The sequence below is a fragment of the Heptranchias perlo genome, unplaced genomic scaffold (assembly GCF_035084215.1).
Source record: "Heptranchias perlo isolate sHepPer1 unplaced genomic scaffold, sHepPer1.hap1 HAP1_SCAFFOLD_52, whole genome shotgun sequence".
In the NCBI taxonomy this organism is placed as follows: domain Eukaryota; kingdom Metazoa; phylum Chordata; class Chondrichthyes; order Hexanchiformes; family Hexanchidae; genus Heptranchias; species Heptranchias perlo.
Window position 1 is genome coordinate 2922379 of NW_027139537.1, and position 25791 is coordinate 2948169.

The 25791-nt window shown below is 46.4% G+C and overlaps 1 long non-coding RNA gene and 1 other non-coding gene across 5 annotated transcripts; one reads left to right on the plus strand and one right to left on the minus strand.

Moving 5' to 3' along the window:
- Positions 1-13855, plus strand: LOC137314522 (uncharacterized). 4 transcript variants are annotated; one of them, XR_010961218.1, is made up of 3 exons: positions 1-210; positions 7134-10595; positions 12786-13855. It is a non-coding gene; the product is annotated as an uncharacterized lncRNA (long non-coding RNA). The 4 variants fall into 4 exon arrangements; XR_010961217.1 differs by lacking the exon at positions 12786-13855 and having other exon boundaries at positions 7134-7462; positions 10281-11978; XR_010961216.1 differs by lacking the exon at positions 12786-13855 and having other exon boundaries at positions 7134-11978.
- Positions 13856-23004: 9149 nt separating this feature from the next.
- Positions 23005-23077, minus strand: trnae-uuc (transfer RNA glutamic acid (anticodon UUC)). Its single transcript has one exon. It is a non-coding gene; the product is annotated as a tRNA-Glu (tRNA).
- Between the last annotated feature and the right edge of the window lie 2714 nt (positions 23078-25791).

Below are 25791 nucleotides of genomic sequence, written 5' to 3' on the forward strand. Positions count from 1 at the left end.
ACACCGTCAGTATTGGTCTCATTTTCTGCCCTTCCAGAATTAGATCTCCCGGTGAATGACGGAGTGATTCAGTAAAGTCCACAGCTGGAAGTAAACAGGGATTGGAGACTGAGGAACAACAGCAGGTGAACCAGCACAGGATTGTGAGAGCAGCAACCAGAGAGAACCCTTCCGATTCAAAGAGCTTCCATAGATCGACTGGGGAGTAATGTAAGAGAAAGTCCCATTTCTTCAGATAAACACTGGTCCTGTAGACAGTCCACAAAGCTTCGGGGGGAAATTGTGAGAATGAGACTGGGAGAGTCTAATCACCGAGGACAATTATTCAGCATGAGGCCGTGCAATGTAATGTGAAGTGAGATCAGTGTCTGTCTCAAAACACACAGTCACAAATTAATCTTGTGTGTGTTTTAGAGAAAAGGGGTTTGATCTAAGAGGTGACTCCAGTCTGAGGCAAAGCCCAGCAGATATACAGTGTCTCCGCCCCCAGTTCCAACTCGGAAACAACCCACCTTTATGACCCCCATAATATCGATATTACACTGTGTGTTAATGTTGTACCAGACAGTGTAACTGAATTCAAATATACTTCATATCCAACTATCAAAATCAATCATCTTACAATTCTGAACTGGATACTGGGTTTAACTTAATGTTATTTCCCATCAGTAAATCTATTTCTGGATTTCACAATTGAAGTTGAATTAAATGATTATCACTTAAATATAAACTGGTGATAAAATGATACGTAAATCGTATTCTAATAATGATTTGTAAAATTTCTTCCGATTGATTATTCTGTGTGTTGTCAGAATAAATGTTCTGGGTGATCACATGATCCAGCTCTCGGGCTCGGCCGAGGGGTCGTTTTATTAAACTGAGAGTGATGTTTGTCCCGATATAATTCAGATTCATTTCTGTGCTCTTTCATCACAATTACCTGATTATTATGGGGTCTGCTTTTAGTAGAAAATATAAACACCATCTTAAACACTAACTGGAGTTTCCAGAAATGTCGTTTATCCAAATTTTGTAACATTCCAGATGTACAAAGAATGTGACGATCAGATGTTTCAGTAATTTAAATGTTAACAGTTACAGGTTTAGATGGTTTAAGACAGTCAGATTTTGAGAGCAGGCGGTGTCTGCTTTTAACAATGTGACTGTTTTATCGAAGTCCTTCTGTGGATGCGGTGCTGCTTAATGTTCTGTCGAGCTGGAACTGATAGTGAATTCAGTAAAGCCCCAATATCAGTTCTTGTGGTGTAAAAAATCCGTTGCTGGAATCGCAGCTTCATGGTTCGAAAAATTGTCTGAATGTTCAGGGTTAATCTTCGTCTTTCCGAAACTCCAAACACGTGATGGTGTTTTTGTTATGTCCTTTTCAGTAACTTTGGTTGAGTGAGTTCCTCTATTGCCAGGGTAACAATCTGTCAGATCTCAGTACAAGAGGCGTTGGTTCCAACTTATATCCGAAAGACCATGAAACATTCAGTGTAAACTCTTATCTATATATTCAGACCATGAAACATTCAGTGAAAAGTCCTATCTATATATTCAGACCATGACACGTTCAGTGTAAACTCCTATCGATATATTCAGACCATGAAACATTCAGTATAAACTCATATCTATGTATTCGGCATACCAGGAGTAGATACGATTAAAAAATTTGAAGAGTTGTTATTAATCCAGAAAAATAATATTAAAGTACAGCAGTAGGTTGTGCAGATATGTACAATTCATAAGACTTTCTGTTGCCATGGTTTAATAATACTTTTCTGAAATTGATAACTCCTGTGTGAATACTTATTTAATGGAGATTATTATTCCACGAGTTATTCAGTCCTCCCAGCACTGCTGGTATTATAGTGAACATTCACACATGTCCGCCTCCCATTCTGGCCTGTTTCAACAAACAGTGAGAACACATTCCAGTTCATCTGGCCCAGTATGAGCAAGGCCATCGAGATGCACTAGTGATGAAATAAAAGTCTTATTTCTAACGCACACTTCCTGTAAGTGTCACACTTAATGCTGCACTCGTCTCCTGTCACATTCACTTCCTGTTACACATCAAACTTCATAATTCAGAAATTAAACTTGTAGAATAACCTCTTGCTCCCTGTCAGTGGTGTCTAGGTGTGGGTGTGGGGTCGGGTCAGTGGGGTGTGGGTCCGGGTCAGTGGTGTTTGTGTGTGGGGCCGGGTCAGTGAGTTCTGGGTGTGGGGCGTGGTCAGTGGGGTGTGTGTGTGGGGCCGGTTCAGTGGAGTGTGGGTGTGGGGCCGGGTCAGTGGGGTGTGGGTGTGGGGCCGGGTCAGTGGGGTGTGGGTGTCGGGCCGGGTCAGTCCGGTGTGGGTGTCGGGCCGGGTCAGTGGGGTGTGGGTGTGGGGCCGGGTCAGTGGGGTGTGGGTGTCGGGCCGGGTCAGTGGTGTGTGGGTGTGGGGCCGGGTCAGTGGGGTGCGGGGCCGGGTCAGTGGTGTGCGGGTGTGGGGACCGGTCGGCGGGGTGTGGTGTGGGGCCGGGTCAGTGGGGTGTGGGGCCGGGTCAGTGGGGTCTGGGTGTGGGGCGTGGTCAGTGGGCTGTGGGTGTCGGGCCGGGTCAGAGGTCTATGAGTGTGGGGCCAGTTCAGAGTGGTATGGGTCTGGGGCCGTGTCAATGGGGTATGGGTGTGGGTTCGAGCCAGTGGGGTATGGGTGTGGGGCCAGTGAAGTATTGGTCTGTGGCCTGGTCAGATGGGTATGGGTGTGGGGCCTGATCAGTGGGGTATATGTCTGGGCCGTGTCAGGGGGTATGAGTGTGCGGCCAGGTCAGTGGGGTGTGGGTGTGTGGCCGGGTCAGTGGGGTATGGGCGCCTGGTCCGGTCAGTGGGATATGGACACGGGTAAGGATCAGTGGGATACAGGTATAGGGCCAGTTCAGTGGGATATGGGTATGGGGCCAGGTCAGTGGGGTATGGGTGTGGGGCCGGGTCAGAAGGTTATGGGTGTGGGGCCGGGTCAGAGGGGTATGGGTGTGGCGCAGGAGCAGAGAGGTATGTGTGTGGGGCCGGGGCAGTGAGGTGTGTGTGTGGGGCCAGGTCAGTGAGTTATGGGTGTGGGGCCGGGTCAGATGGGTATGTATGTGGGGCCTGGTTAGTGGGGTATGTGTCTGGGCCGTGTCAGGGGGTATGGGTGTGGGGCCAGGTCAGTGCGGTGTGGGTGTGGGGCCGGCTCAGTGGGGTATGGGCGCAAGGCCGGGTCAGTGTGTTGTGGGTGTGGGGTCGGGTCAGTGGGGTATGGGCACGAGACCGGGTCAGTAGTGTATGGGTGTGGGGCCAGGTCAGTGGGATATGGCTGTGGGGCCAGGTCAGTGCGGTGTCAGTGTGGGGACAGGTCAGTGGGGTATGGGTGTTGGGCCAGGTCAGTGGGGTATGGGTGTGGGGCCAGGTCAGTGGGGTATGGGCAAGGGTCCGGATCAGAGGGGTACAGGTGTGGGGCTAGGTCAGTGACATATGGTTATTGGGCCAGATCAGTGCGGTATGGGTGTGGGGCCGGGTCAGAGCGGTACGGGTGTGGGGCCGAGTCAGTGAGGTATGGGTGCGGTGCCGGGTTAGTGAGGTATGTGTGTGGGGCCGGTTTAGTGAGGTATGTGTGTGGGGCCAGAACAGAGGGGTTTGTGTCTGGGGCCGGGTTAGTTGGGTATGGGTGTGGGGCCGGGTCAGTGAGTAATGGGTGTGGGGCCGGGTCAGTTGGGTATAGGTGTGGGGCCTGGTTAGTGGGGTATGTGTCTGGGCCGTGTCAGGAGGTATGGGTGTGGGGCCAGATCAGTTGGGTATGGGCGCGTGGCCCGGTCAGTGGGGTATGGCTTTGGGACCAGGTCATTGGGATACGGGTGTGGGGCCAGGTCAGTGCGGTGTCGGTGTGGGGACAGGTCAGTGGGGTATGGGTGTTGGGCCAGGTCGGTAGGGTAGGGTGTGTGGCCAGGTCGATGGGGGAGGTTGTGGGGCCAGGTCAATGGGGTAGGGTGTCGGACCAGGTCAGTGGGGTATGGGTGTAGGGCCAGGTCAGTGTTGTATGGGTGTTGGGCCAGCTCAATGGGGTATGTGAGGTATGGGCGCGTGGCCCGGTCAGTGGGGCATGGGTGTGCGGCCAGGGAGGTGTGGTATGGGTGTGGGGCCAGGTCAGTGCGGTGTCGGTGTGGGGACAGGTCAGTGGGGTATGTGTGTGAGGCCAAGGCAGTGGGGTGTTGGTGTGTGGGGCCACGTCAGTGTGGTATGGGTGTGGGGCCGGGTCAGAGGGTAAGGGTGTGGCGCCGGGTCAGAGGGTATGGGTGTGGTGCCGGGTCAGTGCGGTGTATGTGTGGAGCCAGTTTGGTGAGGTAAGGGTGTGGGGCCAGGTCAGTGGGGTACGGGTGTGGGGCCAGGTCGGTGGGGTAGGGTGTGGGGCCAGGTCAGTGGGTTATGGGTGTGGGGCCAGGTCAGTGGGGTATGGGTGTGGGGCCAGGTCACTGGGTATGGGTGTGGGGCCAGGTCATTGGGGTATGGGTGTGGGGCCAGGTCAGTGAGGTATGGGTGTGGGGCCACGTCAGTGGGGTATGGGTATGGGGCCAGGTCAGTGGGATACAGGTGTGGGGCGAGGTCAGTGCGATATCGGTGTGGGGTCAGGTCAGTGGGGTATGTGTGTGAGGCCAAGGCAGTGGGGTGTTGGTGTGTGTGGCTAGGTCGGTGGGGTATGGGTGTTGGGCCAGGTCAATGTGGTATGGGTGTTGGGCCAGGTCGGTGGGGTAGGTTGTGGGGCCAGGTCAATGTGGTGTGGGTGTGGGTTCGGGTCAGTGAGGTTTGAGCGCGTGGCCCGGTAAGTGGGGTATGGGTGTGGGGCCAGGGAGGTGGGGTATGTGTGTGGGGCTAGGTCAGTGCGGTGTGTCTGTGTGTGGGGCTAGGTTGGTGAGGTAAGGGTGGGGCCACGTCAGTGTGGTATGGGTGTGGGGCCGGTTCAGTGGGTATGGGTGTGCGGCCGGGTCAGTGATTTATGGGAGCGTGTCCGGATCAGTGGTGTATGGGCGCGGAGTCGTGTCAGTGTGTATGGGTGTGGGGCCAGGTCAGTTGAATATGGGTATGAGGCCAGGTAAGTGCGGTATGAGTGTGGGGCCGGTTCAGAGTGGTATGGGTGTGGCGCCGGGTCAGTGGGGTATGTGTGTAGGGCCGGGTCAGTGGGGTGTGGTTGTGGGGCCAGGTCGGTGGGTATGGGTGTGGGTCCAGGTCAGTGCGGTGTGTGTGTGTGCGTCCAGTTTGGTGAGGTAATGGTGTGGGGCCAGGTCAGTGGGGTATGCATGAGGGGCCAGGTCAGTGGGGTAGGATGTGGGGCCTGGTCAGTGGGGCATGGGTGTTGGGCTAGGTCAGTGGGGTAGGATGTGGGGCCAGGTCAGTGGGGTATGGGTGTTGGGCCAGGTCAGTGGGGTATTTATTGGTGATCACTGTTATGAAACATTATTTCATTATGTGTGTATCTGACGCCGCTTCAGATGTCTGGTTCCTGAACTGAGTTTTCTGCTCATTCTTTCACATCTCATTCTCTGCTTCACTGTGGATGAATTCACTGACTGTCACTGGACTTCGCTGTGAAATGAAATGTTTTGATGTTATGTTGTCTCAGTTTGCACCGTACCTGTTGGAATCAGAACCCTTCTGTAGATTATAAGTGTAATTTTGGCGTTTTGTTAATTGAAAAGTCCCGCCATCTATCACTTCACTTCATAATTACAGGAGAAGGAATCTCAATTATTGTGAGATCTGCCTGGGAGAGGCATTTGATTCTGTTTATTCCATGATTTGCAGAGGAAGTGAACAGTGTAGGTGAACAGGTGGAGAATTGGATGATCGGTAGAAATTTTAAACGATTCTACAGAGGCTTCACTATTTAACAAATTGACACTGAAAATAGGATCGGTGGAACCCGGGGCTGGTGAACAGAATGCAGGCACAGGATGATAGGATTTAATCGGATATGAAAATCTACTTTGGAAAGAGTGTAGAGTGAGTGATAGAGAGGGCGATTGAGAGGGAAAGCGAGAGGCTGTTGTGTGAATAATTCATCAGAATGAACTGCTGAAACTTCCAGTACAATTAAACAGAGAAAATGTGATTTGAAGGTGTTATTATGATGCGGTCAGTTTGGGTGAGTTTTTATTGTGGGACTCGCTCCTCATGTTTATATCCCTCAGGTCCTCAGTCTGTTTTTGTGAATGTTCCTTGTTTTCCAACTTGACACTAAACATAATTAGAATTTGCTTAAATGATAGAATCAGTAATTTCTTGATCATAATGAAATATTCGGATTCTGTATTTTTAAAGCTAGCCTGAATTCAATAAACAACGTGGTTGATTTGATTAATTATTTTCATTTTAAGTTTAATTGAATGTGCAAATTAAATTTATTTTGGACATTTTATACCCAACACATGTTCCCCGACACCAATAACCACATAAATGAACTGTTGAATGTATTAGTTGGATTGTGTTCGTGGGAGCGATAGATTAGATTTCATATAACACTCTGCTGCAGTCTCTCCCTGTGAATCCCAGCCTATCCTCCCACTGCAATGAATCCTCTGTCTCCTCGTCGGTTCCTTCAGTTTGTCCGTTTTCCCAAACCATCTGCTCCTCACTCACCTCCAGCCCGCATACGTTCATCTACACTACTCTTTTCCTGGACTCCTTCCCAATCTCACTCACTGTCGACTCTATTAAACCAGAGCAACACACAAGCTGCTTCTCCCCCTGTCCCCTCAACTTCCTCACCTTTCCTTCTCCTTCCCCGTCCGTTTGGAACCCAAATGCGGCTTTAATCCGATGGATTGCCGGTGTTCAAAACCCTTTCTCCCTTCCCCACCGCACTGTGCCCTCACGCAGCCCTTCCATTGGATTCGGTGCTCACTTTATTCATTTCCTGTATTCATCTCCCAATTCGTTATTGATCATTGTGTTTAAAAAAAAAACATCTCTCTGCCCGAAAGCGCTGCCCAGGTCAATGAATCACTTTCCACCCTTCGATGCAGCAACAAAGCGGGAAATTTCACCCCAGATCCTCTCAAACTGCTGCTTTGGCTCCAGGTCTGATCAGTAATTTCTCTGCTTCCTTTTCTCTCTCTTACAGTTAACTTGGTGGCGATTGTGATCCTGTCCCGAGGAAAGTGCGGTCTCTCCAAATGTATCAGTCGCTACCTGGTGGGAATGGCAGTGGCCGATCTCCTGGTCGTTATCACTGATCCGATATTGACGGTGATTAATGTGATGTATTTCCCACGGTCATTCCTGGACATTACTCCTGTGTGCAGCTTTATTAGGTTCTTGGGTTTTGCAACCACGGTGGTTTCTGTCTGGCTCACAGTCGCTTTCACCTTTGATCGATTTGTGGCCATTTGTTGCGAGAAGCTGAAAACTAAATATTGCACCGAGAGAACGGCGGCTGTGGATCTGGGAACAGTGAGTATGCTGGGCTGTTTAGAAAGTGTCCCCACGTACTTTATATATGAACCTCAATTTATAATTGATAATGTTCCCTGATTTTGTGTGGGTAAACCGAGCTTCCGTACTTCCCCCGCATGGGCCGCATTTGACATGTTTCACCTCATTTTAACCCCTTGTCTCCCGGTCTGTCTGATTTTTCTGTTCAATGTTCTGACTGTCAGGCGTATTTTAGTGTCCAGTCGAGTCCGCAGGGGACTCCGGGGCCGCAGCAATGGAGAGAATCAGAGTGATGCAGAGATGGAGAACCGAAAGAAATCCATCATTTTACTCTTCAGTATATCGGGCAGTTTTATACTGTTGTGGCTGACACAGGTTGTCTTTTACATTTACATGTGAATTGCAGACATTCGGTCATTTTACTCTCACACTGACCCTTGTTATATCACAAATCACTCATCAAAGATGCTGCAGCTTCTCAGTTCCTGCACAAACACGTGTATTTATGTCCTGACCCAGACTAAATTCAGAGAAGAGCTGAAGAACGGGGTGAAATACCCACTCAATCTAATTGTTAAATAAATGAAACGATAGAAAGAGCTGAAGGGTTTCAAGCACTAGAACTAAATCCCATTTCATTCTCCATCCCCTACACTTCCCAGCGGATAGAAATTATATTTTATATTATCAGCACAGAGTCCTGAAATGATGTGAAATCTGATTCTGATGTTATATTGTATTGATAATCTGACCAATTGAGACAGCATTTACTCCACAGACGACACTTGAATTTTTTCTCGAAATGTCAGCACGAAGGAGCTCAGCTGGACTTGAATTAAATCACCACCCCGATAAATGGGCAATGCTGGGAATTAAAGTAGCTGTTTAGGGTCTAATTGGAATTTGCGCACTCCATATAAATGGAGAGGGAGAAAGGGAGAGAGAGCAGAGAGGGAGAGACATAGAGAGAGAGACAGAAAGAGAGAGAGAGAGACAGTCAGAGAGAGATAGAGAGAGAGACAGAGCCAGAGAGAGGCAGACAGAGCGAGTGAGACAGAGCGAGAGAGAGGCAGACAGCGAGAGACAGACAGAGCGAGACCGATAGAGAGAGAGACAGAGAGAAAGAAAGACAGAGAGAGACAGAGAGAGCGAGAGACAGAGGGAGAAGACAGACAGAAAGAGGCAGACAGAGAGAGTGAGACAGACAGAGAGGGTCAGACAGAGCGAGAACGACAGAGAGATGGAGAGAGACAGACGGAGAGAGGCACACGGACAAAAAACATGTAACGATTTAAAAAGCGCAGAAAATTAAGACAGATTCACATAAAAGGCAGAGAATGTGAGAGAGATCGTAATAAATAAGGGCAGAGACAGAGTTATTCAGCGATGCAGAGAAATAAAGAGAGAGTTATTAAGACAGGAGAGAAAAATAAAGACAGAAAGAAAGCACATATATTATGAGAGAGAGAGAGAAAGCAGACATGGATGGAACGAACGAGAGACATTGATAAAGAATTACAACGTGATAGAAACGGAGAGGTAAATAGACGGAGGAAATCCATTTAAAATAACTAGAGACTGAGGGAGAGGCAGAGCAGGGGAGTGTAAGACATAAAGAGACAGTAACAGAAAGAGAGAAAGTGGAATAGAAAGCATGGAGACTAATAGAAAACAGGAGAGGGGGAGAAATACAAAGATTAAAACAGATATTGAAAGAAATGCAATGAAATACAGAAACAGATGCAAAGAAGAGATCGAAAAGTAAACTAGAAACAGAGAGAAAGAAGTAAACAGAAGCAGAGCTGGAGAGAGTGAGAAACAGACAGAATGAAATAAAGACAGATGAAAAGGGAAGCAGCAAGAAATAGAGAGAAATAAAAGGGAAAAGTAGATCCACAGGGAGAAACAAAGACAGAGATAGACAGAGGAAAACAGAAAGAGAGAGAAGGATACGGAGAGAGAGGTGGAAAGATAAAAAGACAGATGAAGTCAGAGAGAGAGAGAGAGAGAGAACGAGCGAGAGAGACAGGGAGGCAGATGGGAAAAAGACAGAGAAGGCAGAGAGAGGATATAGGCAGCGACAAACAGACCGAGAGAGAGAGAAAGGGAGGCGTACAGATAAAAACTAAGAGTAACAGAAAAAGATCGAGAGATAAACAGCGACAGAGACTGAAATTACAGTAGAAGTGGAAATAACAAGATAGAAAAACACTCAGAAAATAAACAGAGATCAACCATATAAAAAGAGAACAGACAGGGTGAAACATGGACAAACATATAAAGTGACAGGAGGGTAGAGACGGGAGTGAAAATAGGTCTCAGAAAGCATTAAATAAACAAAGAAACTGTGTAATCAGCCTGGAGTGTGTGAGAGTGCTGACCAGCAGAACAGCAGCAGATGAAGCAGGCCAGACATCTCATGTTTGTTCTGGGGTAACACTCTTGTGGATTTAATTTTGACATTTCTAAAGATGATGCCTGGAGGCTGCACAATAAAGTCACTCAGTCTTGTGTACCTGACCCTGACCGTTGCTTACTGCAGGAGTTTCCCAGCTGCTCTGTGTAGTAAATAATCATACGATAAACGAAAGCCTGAGACTAAATCGGCTTCATCATGTCTGAAGGAAAGGGACGATTAAAAGGTGGAAGGGCTGTTGAAAGATTGTTAATGACACATTGTAAAATATCAGACAGCAGGGGATAGATCACCATAGCAACAAGAACGATTCCAGGGGGGCGAGAGGTCGTTTGAACTCCTGCCGACTTAACTTGGTTACGTTGTGGACACTGAGAGAAAACAAGTGAAGTGTCAATCAATCGTGGGTTGTATTTTTAGGAACCTGTTGTTGACAAGCCAGCGTCCCAGATGTGTTGTTCTGTGTAGAAACGGTCTTTAAAAGCTGGGCAGAAGTTGAGTGGAGAGAGACATAGATCCACCATAACTGCTCCACCCTCACTTTTCGCTTCCTGGCAGCACCACCTCACCTGGAATCTTCCTGACTGCTCGCTGCCTCCCAGCTTGATGCCTCGATGCTGGTTTATAGATTGCCTGTGAAGCAGATGACCTGGATATAAGAAAAAGTCACGCGACACGACAACGGTATCCATCAAAATACCTGGAATCTTCTCGGCTAGCTTGAGCCAACCATCAGTACATAACTTTCGTTATGGAATAACTCTAAGATAGGCATTTGATTTCCAAACGGTTATGCATTTTGAGAATTGAGAATGTGTTGTTTTATTTTTGTTACAGCAATTCTAAATCGGACATTAACCCAAGGTGTTATTTAAATTCTAATGTCATTTCTTTTTCTATTGAATTAATAATAAATGATTGTTTTCGTTATAAAGCCATAGTTTGTGCCTAAAGTTTGTTTAGGAAAAAGAGCATCGTGGAGATAAAAAGTAATTGCCCCAAATTAAAGTAAAAACCACTTTGCACCTTTTTGCTCCTCCATCTGGACCATGTGTAACTTTCCCAGCGAGCTGCTGGATTCTCTAATAAATCACACTGCAGCTTTACCTCTGCTGCAGTGATAATATACTGGACAGGGTCCCACAGCACTCTCCTGTTCTGTTTCTGTTACAAATACTGTTATTGTTTCAGATTGAAGAAAAATATGAATAATGGAGAAATGAATTAAATCCCAGATCAGAACGACATTCAGATTGAGTCCAATTTTACTCTGATTTATTTAATAGAAGCTAGAATTGCATTCTCTACACAAAATGGCTAATCGGACCTTTCCTCCGAATGTCTGCTCTCTCCTTTTGTTGAACCATTACGTCCAAATAACCAAATGTTAATCTTTTTTTTGCCGAAGTTCACATTTGGTGTTTAATTCCCTCACTGAACCGCTGTCTTTGTGTTAAACACCAGCCAGTGCGATTCTCACTCAGTTTGTATCTTTAACTGTAATGCAACAGTGATTTAACAGGGACAGCAAATTAACCCTTTCCGTATCTCTCACCAGAACAAGCTTCTCCTTGTCCCTCAGTAAGATGGCTGTCTTACTGGTGACCATTTAGATTCAAGGTCAGAGGGACCATATTGATTAAAATTCATTGCGGCCTTGTCCCTCAGTTAGATGGCTGCCTTACCACTCAGTCAGATGGATGCCCTATTGACGGCCATTTAGTTCAAGGATCAGGCCGGCAATTTTCTTTAAGCTTCATGGCGGCCAATTTTCTCAATATAACCATCTTGCCCTCCAAGTAAGTTGGCCGCCTTACTGCTGAGTAGGATTGCCGCCTGACTGGTGGCCATTTTTTTTCACGTTCACGGCGTTGAAGATGTTGTTCATGGTTTCATTGAAGGTACGGTGCAAGAGGAGGCCATTCAGCCCATTGTGCCTGTGCCAGCTCTTTGAAAGCGCTATCCAATTAGTCCCATTTCCCGCTCTGCTTTTCCCCAACTGCCCTTATGGAAGCTTTGTAACAGTAGTTGTAATAATACACATATACTAATATATAAACAAATTGATGTTATAGCAGTTGCTGTAATATATAAATACAAGTTGTTGTTGTCGACAAAGATTGTCTCTCAATCTTTTACTCTTTAGATTCTTCTCCTTTATAAACTGGGCTTTGTTTCCGTGTAAATGAATGTTGCTGAGTGATTGACCCTGTAACTGAGTGAGGGATCATGCTGTGTATTAGGTTTTTTAAAAAACTTTTTCGCTTTGGCTCTTTTATATGTCATGAATTTATTTGAACTCTTTGGCTGATTGGAAAAAGCCACAAACTGTAAGTTGAATACAAACTATAGGCTTTTTATCCACTGCGAATTAAAACAAGAGAAAAGAGCAAAGGGAAAGTTCGTTCACCTTTGCAAACTGCAGCATAAAGGGTGAAGTAGCAAAAAATGCCCGGGCTTTTTGTCCCCTGCTCCAGAAACAGAAGAGAAAATGAGCACAGGGGCAATTTGGACCCAGCAGCAAACACGAACTAGGACAGGCTGACAGACCAGCACTTTTTAGGGGAGGGGTGAGGGGGAGTGGGTGAGTGAGGGAGTGAGTGGCAAAGCAGGAGATGAAAACCGTGCAAACTTGTATTGGAGAGAGAGAAGCAACTTGTGCTGTTCAGTCTGCCCGAGCATCTTTCTGTCTCTCTCTCTCTCACAATATTTCTCTCTTTTCTTTTGATTCTCTGCTTTGTAACTGGGGATTTTGTTTGTCAGTGGTGTTTGCTGAGAGATTGCCTGCCTGTGTAATGGAGTGAGTGAGTGAGTGTGAATGTGTATGTGTGAGTGAGTGTGAGGGAGCTCTGGGCTCTTGCTGTGCCTTTTCAATCACTTGCTTTGTTTTTAATCAATTGCTTTTCACCATCTCTCTCCCTACAGCGGATATTTTTTTGTGGAAATGCTGTAACATGAAGATGTGGAAAGACAATTTTTGGGAGGAGGATGAATCCTTGGACAAGAGGCTTTCTCTCCACAGCGAACTGACCGAGGCCTTCACCACAGGCTGCACTCAATGTGGCTCACGTGAGATTTGCCTGGGTCACTGTGGGATCACTGGGAGCACTGTGGGATCACGGGTTGCTGTAGGATTACTAGGACACTGCAGGTTCACTGTGACATTGTGGGATCACTGTGACACTGTGGGATCAGTGGATCATCGTGGAATTATTGGCTGACTGAGGGATCACTGGGACAATGGCCTCCATTTTATTTAAGATGGCCGCCTTACTGGCACCATTTTGTTTCAGCTTCGTGGCGTTACCGGAGAAATTACTTTACCCATTCTATGTAATATATAAATATTTTGTACATATATATATATATATATATATATTGATATAAATATGTACAAAGAAAGTCTCTGCAACTTTTACACAAATGCAGTTTGGATCCTGGGACCTCTGGGTGCTCCGTGCAATCACTGGGTGCACTGTGAGAACACTGGCTGCACTGTGGGATCATTGGGATCACTTTGAGAGCACTGGGACACTCTGGGATTACTGGGACACTCTGGGATCACTGGGACACTTTGGATCACTGGATGCACTGTAGGATCACTGGGTCACTCTGCGATCACTGTGGGATCACTGGGTGAACTGTGGGTCACTGGGACACTGTGGATCAATGGGGCACTCTCACTGGTTGCACTTTGGGATCACTTGCTCACTGTGGGAACTCTGTGGGATATTTCCTTACCCAGGCGGGCCGAAAGGACCCTGTCTCTCTGCTGTACATTCGATGCAATTCCATGTAGTGTACAAATATAGATAATGTTGTTATTGTTGTTGTAGTAAAAAAGGGAATCCCGGAGACACTGATTTACCCAAATGGGCCGAATGGTCTCTTTCTTGCCGTGCTATAGTCTATGCAATATATATATATATATATATATATACAGATATATTTTCTTTTCCAATAAGGATCTGGTTGAACTTTACAGTAAAACTGTTGTCTTACTGCTACTATGTGTTTATTCTCTTACTGTTTCACCAATTTGTTTGGCAGCTAAAGTCTAAAACAAGGTCCAGTGTAGTGTGAATCTGTCACCCTCTGAAGAGCAGGCACTATTAGGCACTGGATAGAACGAGTGGCTGACATAATCTGAAGGGCTTTCACTGTTCATTACCTGGAGCCATTCAAATGTTACATTGATATCAGGACAAACGGAAACACTGAGACATTGGGATTGAAGCCTCACCTAACAGAGGAGCTGCTTTTTCAAGCTTAGAAATACAGCTGATTTTAAATCAGCAAAATTTCACTTCGTTAAAGTAGGTAAAAGGCAACTATCTCTGAACTGTCGCCACTATCTGAAAAACACAGACATTTTATTGATCGGGGAATAATGATCTTGTTCAAACTCTACAAAATAAAAAAAAACAATTGTAATCGTTTTAATATAACGATCCGATGTAAAGCATTCTCCAACCAAACAAAACCACCAAGCATTCCCAGGATATTGAGAGATTATGTGAGTGGGTAAAACTGTGGCAAATGGAGTTCAATGTGGGGAAATGTGCGGTCATCCACTTCGGATCTAAGAAAGATAGATCAGAGAGTTTTCTAAATGGTGAGGAGCTCGGAACTGTGGAGGAGCAGAGAGATTTAGGGATCAAAGTACAGAGATCATTAAAAGCTAGTGGACAGTTACGAAATTAATTAAAAGGGCAAATAGAATGTCGGACTTTATTTCAAGAGGGCTGGAATATAAAGGGGTGGAAGTTATGTTCCAGCTGTACAGAGCTCTGGTTAGAGCCCATCTGGAGGACTGCATTCAATTCTGGGCACTGCACCTCAGGAAGGATATATTGCCCTTGGAGGGGGTGTAGCGCCGTTTCACAAATATGATATCGGGGCTAAAAGAATTAAATTATGAGGACAGGTTGCATAGACTAGGCTTGTATTCCCTTGAATATAGAAGATTAATGGGTGATCCAATTGAAGTGTTTAAGATGATGAAAGGAGTTGCTCGGTTAGAGAGAGTGAAACTACTTCCTCTGGTGGGGAATCCAGAACAAGGGGGCATAACCTTAAAATTAGTGGTGATGTCAGGAAGCACTTCTTCACATAAAGGATCATGGAAATCTGGAACTCTCTCCCTCAAAAAGCTGTTAATGCTGGGGCTCAATTGAAAGTTCATGAAATGTGTTTGATAGATTGTTGTTAGGTAAGGATATTTAGGGTTACGGAGCTAAGGCGGATAGATGGAGTTAAGGTACATATCTAATTGAATGGCCGAACAGGCTCAAGGAACTGAATAGCCTCCTACTGTTCCTACCTAAAAGGCTCGTGGGGCTGAACGGCGTCCAGTTCCTGTATAACAGACACGAAGGGCTGAATGACCTAGCCCTATTCACATGCAATAGGCTCTATGTGCTGAATGGCCTTCAGTTCCCGTACAACAGGCTCGAGAGGCTGAATGGACTCCGCCTGTTGCTATGTAACAGGCTTGAGGGGCTGATTGGCCTTCAGTTCCGGTATATCATGCTCGAGGGACTGAATGGCCTCTTCCCGTTCCGACTTATCAGGCTCGAGGGGCTGAATGACACCCAGTTCCTATTTAACAGGCTCGAAGTGCTGAATGGCCTCTTCCTTTTCCTGTGCAATATCCTTGAGGGGCTGAATGGTCTCTTCTAACTGTGTAACAGGCTCGAGGGGCTGAATGGCCTCCTTCTCTTCCTGTAGAACAGCGTTGAGGTACTTGCCGCTATTATGTCCAAGATGGCTGCCGTAATAACCGCCATTTTGTCCAAGAGCGCCTCCGTACTTCCCGCCAGTTTGACCAAGATGGCCGCCGCACTTGCAGCCGTTTTGTCCAAGATGGCCGCCATACCTGCCGCCATTTTGTCCAAGATGGCCGCCGTGCTGCCGACATTTTGTCCAATATGGCCGCCTACTTACTGCCTTTTTGACCAAGATGGCCGCCGTACATGCGGCCATTTTGTCAAGATGGCCGCTGTGGAATTAGTCTCGGTGGAGTTAAGAAGCACCAAGGGGCATAACACACTGGTGGAAGTTTTCAATAGGCCTCTAAGCAGTAGTGGTAATGTTGGGGACAGCATCAAAAAGGAAATGAGAGATGCATGTAACAAGGGTACTTCAATAATCATGGGTGATTTTCATCTACATATAGACTGGCTAAACCCAAATCACCATCATACTGTGGAGGATGAATTCCTGGGGTGTGTACGAGATGGTCTTTTAGACCAGTACGTTGAGGAGCCAACCAGGGAACAGGCTGTCCTAGATTGGGTATTGTGCAATGAGTAGGGGTTAATTAATAATCTTGTTGTGCGTGGTCCTTTAGGGAAGAGTGACCATAACATAATAGAATTCTTCTTTAAGAAGGAAAGTGAAGTCGTTCAATCCTAAACTAGGATCCTAAATCTGAACAAAGGAAACTACGAATGTGTGAGGAGTGAGTTGGCTATGATAGATTGGGAAGCTTCATTAAAAGGCATGACGGTGTATTGGCAATGGCTAACATTTAAAGAACGAATGCATGAATTGCAACAGTTACACATTCTTTTTTGGCACAAAAACACAAATGGAAAAATGGCCAACCATGGCCAACACAAGAAATTAAGGGTAGTATTAGCTCCAAAGAGGAGTCATATAAAGTTGCCAGAAAAAGTAGCAAGCCTGAGGATTAGAAACGGTTTAGAATTCAGCAAAAAAGGAACAAGCGATTGATTAAGAGAGTAAAAATAGAGTATGAGAGTAAACTTGCAAGGAACATAAAAGTGGACTGTACAAACTTCTACAAGTATGTAAATAGAAGAAGATCAGTGAAGACAAAAGTAGGTCCATTACAGTAAGAAAAGGGAGAATTTATAATGGGGAACAAGGGAATGGAAGAGCAATTAAACAAATACTTTGGTTCTGTCTTCACGGAAGAGGACACAAATAATTTCCCAGAAATGCTCCAGAATCAATGGACTAGTGAGAAGGAGGAATTAAAGGAAATTCGTATTAGTAAACGAATAGTGCTGGAGAAAATAATTGGACTGAAAGCCGATAAATCCCAAGGGCCTGATAACCTGCATCCCAGAGCACTAAAAGAGTAAGCCATGGAAATAGTGGATGCATTAGTCGTCATCTTCCAAAATTCTATCGATTATGGAACAGTTCCTACAGATTGGAGGGTGGCAAATATAACCCCACTGTTTAAAAAAGGAAGGAGAGAGAATACAGGGAACTACGGACCGGTTAGCCTAACATCAGTAGTAGGGATAATGTGAGAGTCTATTATAAAGTATGTGATAACAGGACACTCAGAAAATATCAACGGGATTCGACAAAGTCAACATGGATTTATGAAAGGGAAATCATGTTTGACAAACCTACTGGAGTTTTTTGAGGATGTAACTGGCAGAATAGATAAGGGAGAACCAGTGGATGTGTTTTATTTGGATTTTCAGAAGGCTTTTGATAAAGTCCCACATATTAGTGTGCAAAATTAAAACACATGGGATTGGTGGCAATGTACTTTGAGCCAGAATTAAACCAGCGATTTTCCTTTCAAGTCTTAATCTCTACAAGTTTTCTGCACTACCAGCTGAGCTATGGAAGGGAAGCAGCAAAGGTCCCTCTCTTTAGTGATTGTTCACCGTGCGCCGATTGACACTCCCGGACTCGTGGAGTCGTGTGGGCATGACTGAGACTCACTCGGTACCTGCTCATACCGCAGCGCTGTGGGAGTGTGAGCTCCTAATTACTTGCCGCACCCTGGGCAAGTGGAGAAATGAATAACGTGTCTGACCAGAATTCAGGAGATTGTTGGTTCGATTTCCACCTGGATGGATGGTTTTTGCAAACTGTCAATTAGCTTATGACTTTACACCTTACAAACTGTCCGACTTGGTAGTGCTGCCTGGACATTTATGCTTCAAGTGCCTTCTTAGCACAGCAGGCAGCGCGTCAATCTCATAATCTGAAGATCTTGAGTTCAATTCTCAAAGAAGGCATCGTTAAGTTTTTTTCCCCATCTTTGCTCAAGACGAAGATCAAGAATTTTGCTTCCTGCAGCACACCAAAAGATTTGCTACCACTTGACCTCTCTGTACCGTAGCACGCAGTGAAGCTTAAGAAGTACATGGACCTTGGGCTCGCTAAAAACTGACGCCACTTTTGTTTCTGGACAATTGACCCAAGTGAAAAGGTGAGTGGAGAATGCAAGAACCGATCCTGCTATCTCTCACATGCTGAGCGAGCACTCGACCAGAATCACAGAAAGGTGACAGCACGGAAGGAGGCCAATTGGCCCATCGCATCCGCACCGGCTCTGCGCAAGAGCAATCTAGCTAGTCCAACTCCCCCACCTTATCCCTGCATTTTCTTTTCTTTCCATGATTGAATCACCCCCTCGGGCAGTGCATTCCAGATCCGAACCACTCGCTGTGTAAAAAAGGTTTTCCTCATGTCACCTGTGGTTCTTTTGCCAATCACCTTCAATCGATGTCCTCTGGTCCTTGACCCTTCCGACAATGGGAATGGTTTCTCTCTATCTATTCTGATTAGCCCCTTCATGGTGTTGAATACCTCGATCAAATCTCCTCGCAACCATCTCTGTTCCAAGGAGAACAACCCCAGCTTCTCCAGTCTATCCACATAACTAAAGCCCCTCATCCCTGGTATCATTCTAGTAAATCTCTTCTGCACCCTCTCTCAGGCCTTCAGATCTTTCCTAAAGTGCGGTGCCCAGAAGTGGACACAATACTCAGTTGTGGCCGAACCAGTGTTTTATAAAGGTTCATCATGACTTCCATACTTTAGTACTCTATGCCTCTATTTATAAAGCCCAGGATCCCGTATGCTTTTTAACCGCTTTCCCAACCTGCCCTGCCACCTTCAATGATTTGTGCACATATACCCCCAGATCTCTCTGTTCCTGTACCCCTTTTAGAGTTGTGCCCTTTAGTCTACATTGCCTCTCCTCATTCTTCCGACCGAAATGCATCACTTCGCATTTGTCTGCGTTAAATATCATTTGCCATGTGTCCGCCCATGCCAACAGCCTGTCTATATCCTCTTGAAGTCTATCACTATCCTCCTCACTGTTTACTACACTTCCAAATTTGGGTCATCTGCACATTTTGAAATTGTTCCCTGTACACCCAGGGCCAAGTCATTAATATATATCAAGAAAAGCAACGTTTCCAGCACCGACCCCTGGGGAACACCACTGTACACCTCCCTCCAGTCGGAAAAACAACATCTACAGTCTGTTTCCTCCACCTTAGCCAATTCTGTATCCATGTTTCTATTGCCCGCTTTATTCCATATTTGAGGTTGTTTCTTGTAAATTGCCCTTCACAGTACCTGCTTTGCACTCGCCTCCAAGCAGCTCCATGACCAGCAGATAAATCTTGCCTTGGGTTGGCCCCCTCCCTGAATACAATCAATACTTTGCTCCAATTGGCGGTATCGAGCATCAGCAAGTGAGCAACAGAAGAACGGGAAGCCACAGTAATCGTGAATGGATGCGGAGAATAACCCGAGCCTGGGGAAGACAGACGAGGTCACCGGAAAGGAACAGCTTGAGGGAGCAGCGAGAGCCCAGTCTGTCCCACTGACTGACAAAAGACTTCTTTGCCTGAAAGTGAGTGCGTTTTGACGTGTTGTTACTCAAAGGCACTCCCTGCTGGTCAGCAGATGCAAATGCTGGAGCAAAACAGCCGTGTTCGGACAGACACAGAAAGCTTTCAGGTTTGAGAAAGGAAAAGAGGTGTCGACATGTTGAGCTGGAGGCTGCCTGGAAAGTTGAAAGAGTGGCCTTGAGCTAATTGCTGCTTAATGCAAAAGCAGACACGTTCCTTCAAACTGGAATTGTAACAGTGATTTAAGGATGAATTTGCTTTGAGTTTAATTAACTATTATTTTCCACTCCTACCAGCTGAGCTATCGAAGGGAAGCAGCAAATCGCTCTCTTTTTGGTGATTGTTCATCGTGCGCCTTTTGGCACTCCCTGACCCGTGGAGTCACGGGTGCATGACTGAGACTGACTCGGTACCTGCTCATACCGCAGCGCTGTGGGAGTTTGAGCTGTTACTTACTCCGCACAACCTGGGCCAGTGGAGCAGAGGAGATCGTGTCTAATGAAAAAAATCAGAAGGTTGTCTGGTCTACTCCTACCTAGCTGGATTGTTTTTGCAAACTGTCCATTACTTTATGACTTTATATAGCTTGCAAACTGTCCTAATTGGCAGTGCTGCCTGGCAGTCTCCATCGTTCGTGCGCTCTTCACACAGCAGGGAGCACATTAGTTTTATTAACTTTGTAAATCCTGAGTTCAATCCACAGAAAAGATATCAGGACCTGTGAACCTTTTTTCCATGTCTCACTTCATTTTTCCATCTTTGCTAAACCTCCAAATCAAAAACTTTTGCTTACTGCAGCACACCAACAGGTTTGTTGCTCCTTGACCTCTCTTTATCGACGCTCAGGATTGACGTGGCTCATGGATTTGCTGAAAACTGACACCATTTTTGTTTCGGAACAATTCCCCAAGGTAGAAAAAGTGAGGATAGAAGGCGGGTATCCATCCCACTGCTTCTCACAAGCTAAGCGAGCGCTTTACCATTTGAGATAATTCCCCAGTTACAAAAGTTAAACTGTCCTTCACAATAATCGCTTCACACTCGCTTCCAAGCAGCGCCACGAATTGCCACCTCCCTGAATTTTTTCAATATTTTGCTCCAATCCGCGGTATCGAGTATTCGCAATTGAGCAACAGCAGAAGGGAAAGGCACAGACATCGTGAATGATGCCGAGAAGAGCCCGAGCCTGCGGAAGGCAGACCACGTCGTCGGAAATGAACAGCAGCCCGATCTTGAGGAAACAGCGAGAGCTCTGTCTGTCTGTCGGTCTGACTGACTGATGGAAGGCTTATTTGCTGAAAGTTAGTGCGGTTTGACGTGTTGTTATTCAAAGGCACTCCCTGCTGGTGAGCAGAGGCAAGTGCTCGAGCAAAACAGCCGTTTTCGGGCAGATACAAAAATCTTTGTGGTTTCAGAATGGAAAGGCGGTCTCCTGTGCCTCAGCGCCAACATGTTAAGCTGTCGGCTGTCTGTAAAGTAAAGAAAACGACCTTGAGGAAATTTCTGCTTACTCCAAAAGCACGTTCGCTCGTTCCAACCAGAAAGCTAAGGATGACTTTTATCTGTTAATTGTATTGCAGTCCTCCGCTGTACCAGCTGAACGATCGAAGGGATGCAGCAAAGATTGCTCACTTTGGTAAATATTCACTGTGCGCCTTTTGACACTCCCGGACTCGTGGAGTCACGTGTGCATGACCGAGACTGACTCGGTTCCTGCTCAGACCGCAGCGCTGTGGGAGTGTGAGCTGCGACTTTCTCCGCACACCCGAGACCAGTGGAGCAGTGGTTAACGTGTCTCATGACAAACCAAAAGATTGTCTGGTCAACTCCTATCTGACGGGATTGTTTTTGCAAACTGTCCATTACTTTATGACTTTAGATAGCTTGCAAACTGACCAAATTGGCAGTGCTGCTTGGCCGTTTCCACTGTTCGTGCGCTTTTAACACAGCAGGGAATGCATTAGTTTGATTAACTTTGCAAATCCTGAGTTCAATCCACAGAATGGATATCAGGACCTGTGAAGCTTTTTTCCATGTCTCACTTCATCTTTCCATCTTTGCTAAGCACCAAAATCAAAAACAATTGCTGACTGCAGCACACCTCAAGATTTGCTGCTCATTGATCTCGATTTATCGAAGCTGAGGATTGACGTGGGTTCTGGATTTGCTGAAAACTGACACCATTTTTGTTTCGGGACAATTCCCCAAGGTAAAAAAGTGAGTGGAGAATGCGGGCATCGATGCCGCTACTTCTCGCATGCAAAGCGAGCGCTCTACCATTTGAGCTAATTTCCCTACTTAGCGAGTCCACTTGCCCTTCACAATAGTCGCTTAACACTCGCCTCCAAACAGCGCCACGAATTGCCACCTCCCTGAATTTTTTCAATACTTTGTTCCAATCCGCAGTATCGAGTATTCGCAAGTGAGCAACCGCAGAACGGGAAGGCACAGTAATCGTGAATGATGCCGAGAAGAGCCCGAGCCTGCGGAAAGCAGACGAGGTCATCGGAAAAGAACAGCAGCCCGAGCTTGAGGAAACAGAGAGAGCTCTGTCTGTCTGTCTGTTTGACTGACCGATCGAAGGCTGATTTGCCTGAAAGTGAGTGCGGTTTGACGTGTTGTTACTCAAAGGCACTCCCTGCTGGTGAGCAGAGGCAAATGCTAGAGCAAAACAGCCGTTTTCGTCCAGACACAAAAAGCTTTCAGGTTCAAGAAAGGAAAGGAGCTCTCCTGTGCCTCAGCGCCAACATGTTAAGCTGTAGGCTGTCTGTAAAGTAAAGAAAACGGCCTTTAGCTAATTTCTGCTTACTCCAAAAGCACGTTCGCTAGTTCCAACCAAAAACCTAAGGATGACTTTTATCTGATAATTGTATTGCAGTCCTCCGCTGTACGAAAGGAAGCAGACAAGATTGCTCTCTTTGGTAAATATTCACTGTGCGCCTTTTGACACTCCCGGACTCGTGGAGTCACGTGTGCATGACCGAGACGGACTCATTTCCTGCTCAGACCGCAGCGCTGTGGCAGTGTGAGCTGCTACTTTCTCTGCACACCGTGCAGCAGTGGATATCGTGTCTAATGACAAATCAGAAGATTGTCTGGACAACTCCTAGCTGACTGGATTGTTTTTTGCCAACTGTCCATCACTTTATGACTTTAGATAGCTTGCAAACTAACCTAATTGGCAGTGCTGCCTGGCAGTTTCCACCGTTCGTGCGCTTTTCACACAGCAGGGAGTATATTAGTTTTATTAACTTTGTAAATCCTGAGTTCAATCCACAGAAAAGATATCAGGGCCTGTGAAGCTTTTTTCCATGTCTCACTTCATCTTTCCATCTTTGCTAAACACTAAAATCAAAAACTTTTGCTTACTGCAGCACACCTAAAGATTTACTGCTCCTTGACCTCTATTCATCGAAGCTGAGGATTGACGTGGGTTCTGGATTTGCTGAAAACTGACACCATTTTTGTTGCGGGACAATTCTCGAAGGTAAAAAAGTGAGTGGAGAATGCGGGCATCGATCCCGCTACGTCTCGCATGAAAAGCGAGCGCTCTACCATTTGAGCTAATTCCCCTGCTTAGCGAGACCAATTGCCCTTCACAATAGTCGCTTCACACTCGCCTCCAAACAGCGCCAAGAATTGCCACCTCCCTGAATTTTTTCAATACTTTGTTCCAATCCGCGGTATCGAGTATTCGCAAGTGAGCAACCGCAGAACGGGAAGGCACAGTAATCGTGAATGATGCCAAGAGCCCGAGCCTGCGGAACGCAGACGAGGTCATCGGAAAAGAACAGCAGCCCGAGCTTGAGGAAACAGCGAGAGCTCTGTCTGTCTGTCGGTCTGACTGACTGATGGAAGGCTGATTTGCCTGAAAGTGAGTGCGGTTTGACGTATTGTTATTCAAAGGTACGCCCTGCTGGTGAGCAGAGGCAAGTGCTCGAGGAAAACAGCCGTTTTCGGGCAGACACAAAAAGCTTTCAGGTTTCAGAAAGGAAAGGAGGTCTCCTGTGCCTCAGCGCCAACATGATAAGCTTTTGGCTGTCTGGAAAGTAAAGAAAACGGCCTTGAGCTAATTTCTGCTTACTCCAAAAGCACGTTCGCTAGTTCCAACCAGAAACCTAAGGATGACTTTTATCTGTTAATTGTATTGCAGTCCTCCGCTGTACCAGCTGAACGATCGAAGGGAAGCAGCCAAGATTGCTCTCTTTGGTCAATATTCACTGTGCGCCTTTTGACACTCCCGGACTCGTGGAGCAACGTGTGCATGACCGAGACTGACTCACTTCCTGCTCAGACCGCAGCGCTGTGGCAGTGTGAGCTGCTACTTTCTCTGCAAACCCTCGACCAGTGGAGCAGTGTATATCGTGTCCAATGACAAATCAGAAGATTGTCTGGACAGCTCCGACCTGACTGTATTGTTTTTGCCAACTGTCCATTACTTTATGACTTTAGATAGCTTGCAAACTAACCTAATTGGCAGTGCTGCCTGGCAGTCTCCACCGTTCATGCGCTTTTCACACAGCAGGGCGTGCATTAGTTTTATTAACTTTGTGAATCCTGCGTTCAATCCACAGAAGAGATATCAGGACCTGTGAAGCTTTTTTCCATGTCTCACTTCATCTTTCCATCTTTGCTAAACACCAAAATCAAAAACTTTTGCTCACTGCAGCACACCAAAAGATTGATCACCCATTGACCTCTCTTTGTCGAAGCTGATGATTCACGTGGGTTTTCGATTGGCTGAAAACTGACACCATTTTTGTTTCGGGACAACTCCCCAAGGTAAAAAAGTGAGTAGAGAATGGGGGTATCAATCCCGTTACTTCTTGCATGCGAAGCGAGCACTCTACCACTTGAGCTAATTCCCCAGTTGCGAGGAAGAATTTGCCCTTCACAATAATCCCTTCATACTCGCCTCCAGGCAGCGCCACGGATTGCACCCTCCCTGAATTTTTTCAATACTTTGCTCCAATCCGCGGTATCGAGTATTCGCAATTGAGCAACCGCAGAACGGGAAGGCACAGTCACCGTGAATGATGCCGAGAAGAGCCCGAGCCTGCGGAACGCAGACGAGGTCGTCGGAAAAGAACAGCAGCCCGAGCTTGAGGAAACAGCGAGAGCTCTGTCTGTCTGTCGGTCTGACTGACTGATGGAAGGCATATTTGCCTGAAAGTGAGTGCGGTTTGACGTGTTGTTATTCAAAGGTGCGCCCTGCTGGTGAGCAGAGGCAAGTGCTCGAGCAAAACAGCCATTTTCGGGCGGAAACAAAAAGCTTTTGGTTTCAGAAAGGAAAGGAGGTCTCCTGTGCCTCAGCGCCAACATGTTAAGCTTTTGGCTGTCTGTGAAGTAAAGAAAACGGCCTTGAGCTAATTTCTGCTTACTCCAAAAGCACGTTCGCTAGTTCCAACCAAAAACCTAAGGATGACTTTTATCTGATAATTGTATTGCAGTCCTCCGCTGTACGAAGGGAAGCAGCCAGGATTGCTCTCTTTGGTAAATATTCACTGTGCGCCTTCAGACACTCCCGGACTCGTGGAGTCACGTGTGCATGACCGAGACTGACTCATTTGCTGCTCAGACCGCAGCGCTGTGGCAGTGTGAGCTGCTACTTTCTCTGCACACCGTGGAGCAGTGGATATCGTGTCTAATGACAAATCAGAAGATTGTCTGGACAACTCCTGGCTGACTGGATTGTTTTTTGCCAACTGTCCATCACTTTATGACTTTAGATAGCTTGCAAACTAACCTAATTGGCATTGCTGCCTGGCAGTTTCCACCGTTCGTGCGCTTTTCACACAGCATCGAGTATATTAGTTTTATTAACTTTGTAAATCCTGAGTTCAATCCACAGAAAAGATATCAGGACCTGTGAAGCTTTTTTCCATGTCTCACTTCATCTTTCCATCTTTGCTAAACACCAAAATCAAAAACTTTTGCTGACTGCAGCAAACCTAAAGATTTGCTGCTCATTGATCTCGATTTATCGAAGCTGAGGATTGACGTGGGTTCTGGTTTTGCTGAAAACTGACACCATTTTTGTTTCGGGACAATTCCCCAAGGTAAAAAAGTGAGTGGAGAATGCGGGCATCGATCCCGCTACTTCTCGCATGCAAAGCGAGCGCTCTACCATTTGAGCTAATTCCGCTAGTTAGCGAGTCCACTTGCCCTTCACAATAGTCGCTTAACACTCGCCTCCAAACAGCGCCACGAATTGCCATCTCCCTGAATTTTTTCAATACTTTGTTCCAATCCACGGTATCGAGTATTCGCAAGTGAGCAACCGCAGA